The sequence below is a fragment of the Zingiber officinale genome, chromosome 4B, assembly GCF_018446385.1.
Source record: "Zingiber officinale cultivar Zhangliang chromosome 4B, Zo_v1.1, whole genome shotgun sequence".
NCBI classification, from domain to species: domain Eukaryota; kingdom Viridiplantae; phylum Streptophyta; class Magnoliopsida; order Zingiberales; family Zingiberaceae; genus Zingiber; species Zingiber officinale.
In genome coordinates this window covers 112,391,094-112,397,356 of record NC_055993.1, presented here as the reverse complement: position 1 = coordinate 112,397,356, position 6,263 = coordinate 112,391,094, and the positions used below count along the sequence as shown (strand labels likewise).

The window sequence follows — 6,263 nt, the reverse complement described above, 5'->3', positions numbered from 1 at the left end:
TCCAACCTGCGATTTCCAGGGTTTCGGCCACATCTCCAACCGACGATGGCGGCGTGATATGCGACGACCGCTTGATCTCCGGCCGTGGAAGGTTTCGATTGGTAAGCCCACTGCTCTCGAATCTCCCTCTCTCGGATCTCCCTCTCTCCGGCGCATGCTGGCCGCCGCTAGGCGCTGCCTGCCCGGCGCTGGCCACTGCCAGGCGTGTGGCTGGACACTGCCAGGCGCTGGCTGGCCGGCGTCTGGCCGCCGGCGTGGGCCTTGCCGTGGCTAACCGCCGTCTCCCTCTGCAGCTGAAGAAGAAGCCCAAGATCATGCAGCAGCATCTTGATGTAAGTTTCCTATAAAAACATGCTTGTTTTCCTAAATTTGGTTTGATTTCTCGCACTTGACTTAGGATTGATCTCTTTTCTGCTCTTTACCATTGATATGCGCCTTCTCTTATGCTTGATTTCCCTCTGCAGTATTGTTTCCCTGGTTTATGGCTATCCAAGATAACTCCTCGATCCTACAAAGCCAATGAATAAGGTTAGTTTTATTTGTCCTCGATTCTGCAAGGGTTAGAGATCGTTGATGAGGGTTTTAGTTCTAGAAACTAGTAAGAGCTCAGTTAAATGATTTTAGATTTGCCATTTATTTATTAAGAATCGTTTCAGATAACTCAGAGACTCTTTGACGAGATGACTAATCAAAATGGTATATCCAAATCTTTGCTAAGAAATCAACACCAAGTACATTGTTCAGGATTTCATTGTGATTTCTTCAATAATATGTTTTTAATTTTTAGTTTCTATTTTTTTTAATGAAATGAGAATTGAATTATTTGTAGAAAATATTGACTTTCATGCGTATTAATCAGTACATGTTTTCAATTGCAGACATGTGTTCTTATAGTCCGTATACATTGTGAAGGTTGTAAGGATAGGTCAGGAAGAAGGTGCAGAAGGTTCAAGGTAAGTTGTGGGGTTCAGTTGTATTTTATTCGTTGTTTAATTGGTTTATTGTTTGGCTGGGTTCATGTGGTACATGGAAGCAATAAATAACATATTGTTGTAGGAGCTTTGTTGATTCTTTGAAAATGTGAACTCAATTTTACTCCTGCTTCAATTATGTTTCATATATTGTTATTTACTTGAGTTATGCTTGTATTGTAATTCAAAGAAGGAAAATGTTTGTCTGCAAACTCTATATCTGAAATGCATAAATTTGGAGCAATCTATAATATCAAATGGTTCTCATACTTTGGCACATGAATCCAATGATTTGGGTAAAAAAGATAAAAAGAAGAAAGGAACAAAAAGAGGAAGGCACTTTGATAGAGATTCTCGAGCTACTAATCCAGAGGTTCGTTTGGAGTCTCTAACTAGGCAATATGAATGAAGTCTCTAATACTCTAACTTTATTTTTGTCCTGATTTGATAATGTTGTTTGTGCAGGTCTCAATTTGGTGTGATCTCACTGTAGTTGAAGACAGCTGTATTTGTTCACCTCTTTTCGGTATTCCTAAGTTCATTAATATGCATTTACTGATCTATATATACAGTTAGCTTTAAATAATTATGTTATAGTTGTTTAATTATATAAAGTTAACTTTAAATAATTATGTTAAAGTTAGCTTTAAATAGTTGTTTAATTGTGTTCCTTCTTTTGATAAGCTGCTCTTTCTTGTTTTGTCTTCAATGATAATGATGCATAAAAGTTCTGAATTTGATCTATGTACAGTCTCAAAACTATATAGATACATAAAAGTTCTATATTTCATCTAGAATTACATCACACTATTCTAAAATTCTTTACTAGATAACGATGCATCCTCCTACCTTAATATTTTGCAAAGAGTTGTTAAAAATGTGCTAAAGTTATTCATATGAAATTGTCAACTAGTTAACACAATGAAAGGAACAATTATTTTAAACATCCTTTAGTTTACATTAAATACCAACCAAAGACAAAACTATAAATTCAGCAAATTAAAATGAAAAATAAAGTTAACTAAGTGAGAAAATTTGAACCCTAATACCATACTTCACAAGATCTCTCTCTTTTTCTCTCTATATGATGTGCCAATTATATTAGGTTGTATCATAGTTACGATACATGTACTTAGCTTCAAAATAATGCTTATAATTTTATTTACCGTTGCTATGACATGGATGATTCATATCGTTGGTAAATATGACTTTTATTAGAATTAGGGCTTTTATTAGAATGTTTAAGGAATTTCACATTTATGTTTTGTTTCCAATTATTCTTTTTACATGGCCATATCGTATACTATTTACAATATTTCTTGTTACACATAATCTAGTTTATTTGTTTGTTGTTATGTAGGCAAAGGAGATTTGATGGGGATCAAAGATTTTGTGGCACACGAAGATGACTATATGTATTCTTAGTGTTGTTGGATGGATGATGGACTTATAAAACATTGGGTTGTTGAACTTGTAAACTTTGTTGAACAAGATGGATTTTATAAACTTTGTTGAAATCTTTATATTTTTTGAATTATGAGTTGATGTGTTGAATGTTAAATTAGGATGTGTTGAATGTTAAATTAGGATGTGTTGAATGCATATTATTTGTTATTTGAATTTGGTTTTTATGTATTTGGATTGTATTGCAGAAATAAATTGAAGCTGGAAAAAATATTTGATATAGGGACGAATTTGGCAACGAAAATGATTTGTCCCAATTCTATCGTAATTTGGGATAAAATTATTTTCGTCCCAGAATTTGTCCCAGAATCTGGGACGAATCTACAAAATTCGTCCCAAAATTTGTCCCAGAATCTGGGACGAAAATTGATCTTATGATTATCAAAGAATTTGGCAAGTTTTTGTTGCCAAATTCGTTGCCAGTTTTGCAACAAATTTATTATTCGTTGCAAACTTAGGAACAAAAATGGCAACAAAAAAAATTTTGTCACCGAATTTGTCCCCAAATTCGTTGCAATATTAGGGACAAATTTGGCAACAAAATATAATTTGTCACCGAATTCGTCCCCAAATTTGTTGCAAAAATAGAGACATATTTGGCAGAACATTTATGTGAATTCGTCCCCAAATTTGTTCCTAAGTTTGCAACAAAAATAATTTTCGTTGCAAATTTGTATACTTTTTTGCAACGAATTTGGGGACGAAAATTTTATTCGTCGCCAAATTCGTCCCCAAATTCGTTCCCAAATTTGCAACAATCCCTAATTCGTTCCAAAAGTTGGCATCAACCATTTTGGGACGAAAAAATTTTCGTCCCAAATTTTGTCCCTAAAATTTTTGCAACGAATTTTTTTTTAAAATTCGTCCCTAATTTTGTCCCAAAATGTCTTATTTTTTGTAGTGAAAAAGGTTAAGGTTGATTAGATACTTTGCAAGGGAAAAGTCTAGGCAGATCAAGATTGACCGGACGTTTGGCAAAAATAAAATTTAGACAAGTCAAGATTGACCTAAGCAAATGGAACATGACATGGCTGACTACTATGGGTTTAACAAGTGTGTCGAAAAACTCTATGATACAAGCATGCCTCCGAACACGGCATGACCATGTTACGAGCGTGCCCAAATGCATGGCCTGGTCGAGCTTAATTCGAGGCACAGAGTTTTTTTGCGAGATTTCTATTATTAGTATTTTTGATCCAAAATATCATGTAGGAATTGGGTTGTATAAAGAGGATCATTGTAACCCTAAAAGATATTGAGAGAGAATTCTAATTTGAGTTTTCTTAGCCATTTCGTAGGGTAGGCACATCATCGAACCACGCTAAATTTTATGTTTTCTCTTCTCTTGATTTTCTCATGTTATCTTCAATATCTTCACAAATGTTGTTGCGCGATCACATCCACCGGTATCAAACCACAGGTTCAACATGTCTGGTATCTTTTCTATGAAATTTGATATGGTAAAGCTAAATAGAACTAGAAATTTCATATTATGATAGAGGAAAGTCAAAGATATTATGATAGAGGAAAGTCATATTATGTTGGTGCAACAAGGCATGAAGAAAGTGCTAGGCGATTGAAAAGAACCCAGATGGTATGGTGAAGATAGATTAGAAGGAACAATAGGCAAAGGCAGTGGCAACGATCAAGCTTGTCTAACGGATGACGTGATGTATCATGTTATCGATGAGGAATCACCGGTGGTAGTTTGGAAGAAACTGAAAAACCTATATTGTCCAAGTCATTAACAGACAAACTCTATCTTAAGCAGAAATTGTTTGGGCTTAAGATGTTAGAGGGAACATATCTGAACCAGTATATCAACTTATTTAATTAGACTATAAGTGATTTGATATGAGTTGATGAGAAAATTGAAGATGAAGACAATGCATTGATGTTGTTGAGTTCTCTACCATCATCTCCTATATACAAGAATTTGGTTATGACTCTAACGTGGGGAAAGGAAACTCTCAACCTAGAGGAAGTCATAAGTGCTCTCTTGGGTTTTATCAGCGGAAGAAAGTTAACGATGAGAATTCGGAAGGTGAAGGGCTTGTGGTGAGAGGTAACTAGGAACATGGTAGGAGCAAGAGTTAATATGGGTTAAGCAACAATATAATAAGGTCTGATCTAAATCAAGAAAGAAGAAGGAAATCAAGTGCTACAACTGCAGAGTAAAGGGATACGTCAAAAGAGATTGTTTAGAGAAAAAGAAAGCTAATGCAGAGAGTAAATTGAAGTTTGCAAACATAGTGAAAGAAGAAAATTCAAAGAGAAATGATGTTGATATGTATTCTATTTTATCTAGTTTAGAGCAATTGCTAGAATCTTGGATCCTGGATTTTGCATGTTCTTACCACATGACGCCTAACAACAATTGGTTTGACAACTATAGGTTGGTTAATTCTAATTCTATTATGATGGGTAACAATGCATCATGTAGAATCATTGGAATAGGAAATATCATAATTAAGATGTTTGATGGTATGGTCAAAACATCATGTGATATTAGACATGTACCGGATCTGATGGAGAACTTGATTTCATTGGACACACTAGATGGTAGCAGTTGTTGTTACAATCTGCAATAGGAGTAATGAAAGTTAGTAAAGGTATTCTGATGGTGATGTCAGAATAGAAACTAATAGGGACTATTTATATTATGTTAGGTATCACAGTTATAGGTGGAGCTACCATTATAAAATTTGAATTAGATAAAATAGTCTTATGGCATATGCAGCTAGGTCATTTGGGTGAGTGTGGGATATTGAAGCTTCATAAAAGAGGTTTATTGAAGGGCGTCAAAACATGCAAAATCAACTTCTGCAAGTATTGTGTTATTGGAAAATAAAGCAGTGCAGTTAAAGATAGCCACATATTAGACGAAGGAAATTCTGGACTATGTTAATACATATCTTTGGGAATCGGCTAGTAAAGCATCATTTGGAGGGCATGCGTATTTTGTAAGTTTCATCGACGATTACTCATGGAAAGTCTGGGTGTACTTCATGCGCCAAAATTCAGAACAGACTAGAAGGAAAATTAAATGCATAAAATCAGAAAATGATAATGAGTATACAAATTTGAAGTTCTAAAAATTTTGTAAGCAACATGGCTTCAAGAGATACTTCACAGTTCACAAGACACCATAATAAAATGGTGTAATGGAAAGGATGAATAGGACGATAATCAAGAAACATCAATGTATCAGATTGAATGTAGGGCTTACAAAAAACTTTTGGACAAAGGCACTAAACATGGTGTATCTCTTGATAAATCGATCACTGAGGAAAATAGTAGATGACAAAGTTTTAGAGGAGGTGTGAATAGGAAATCTGATTGATTACTCTAGTCTTGGGATTTTTGGATGTCCAACCTATATGTATATTGTTGGAAATCTTATATGGACGGCTAGAAAGGGGGTTGAATAGTCAGTGCCTCCAAATCGATAGCTTCCTACACTTATTAGTTTGTGCAGTAAAATAATACAAACAAACAAGCTAAAGACTAAGAAAGAATAAGCAAACCAATACACGTTGATGTAATGTAGTTCGGATTAGGGCTCCTACTCTATGGCTATCCGTAAGGTGGACGATCTCTTAATCCGTCGGTGGATTAGTCCCCGGCAAACTCCGGCTATCTCAAGCCTCCTTGTGGGTGGACAAACCTCACCACAACTCCAACCAAGACCTCTTGGAACACAAAGAACTTTTGAGCACTTTTTGACTACTAATTAGGGTTAACCACCACTAATTTCATCGACCATAACCAATCTCCAAAGCCTTGGTTATATAGGTCACGGTTTGGAAACCCCCGCCTACCAGTCGA

General features: G+C 35.3%; 1 long non-coding RNA gene across 2 annotated transcripts; it reads left to right on the top strand.

The window, feature by feature from the left end:
- Positions 1 to 211: 211 nt before the first annotated feature.
- On the top strand, positions 212 to 2,374 carry LOC121977856. 2 transcript variants are annotated; one of them, XR_006111066.1, is made up of 5 exons: positions 233 to 332; positions 465 to 528; positions 879 to 953; positions 1,277 to 1,497; positions 2,332 to 2,374. It is a non-coding gene; the product is annotated as an uncharacterized LOC121977856 (long non-coding RNA). The 2 variants fall into 2 exon arrangements; XR_006111067.1 differs by lacking the exons at positions 1,277 to 1,497; positions 2,332 to 2,374 and having other exon boundaries at positions 212 to 332; positions 657 to 953.
- Positions 2,375 to 6,263: the final 3,889 nt, after the last annotated feature.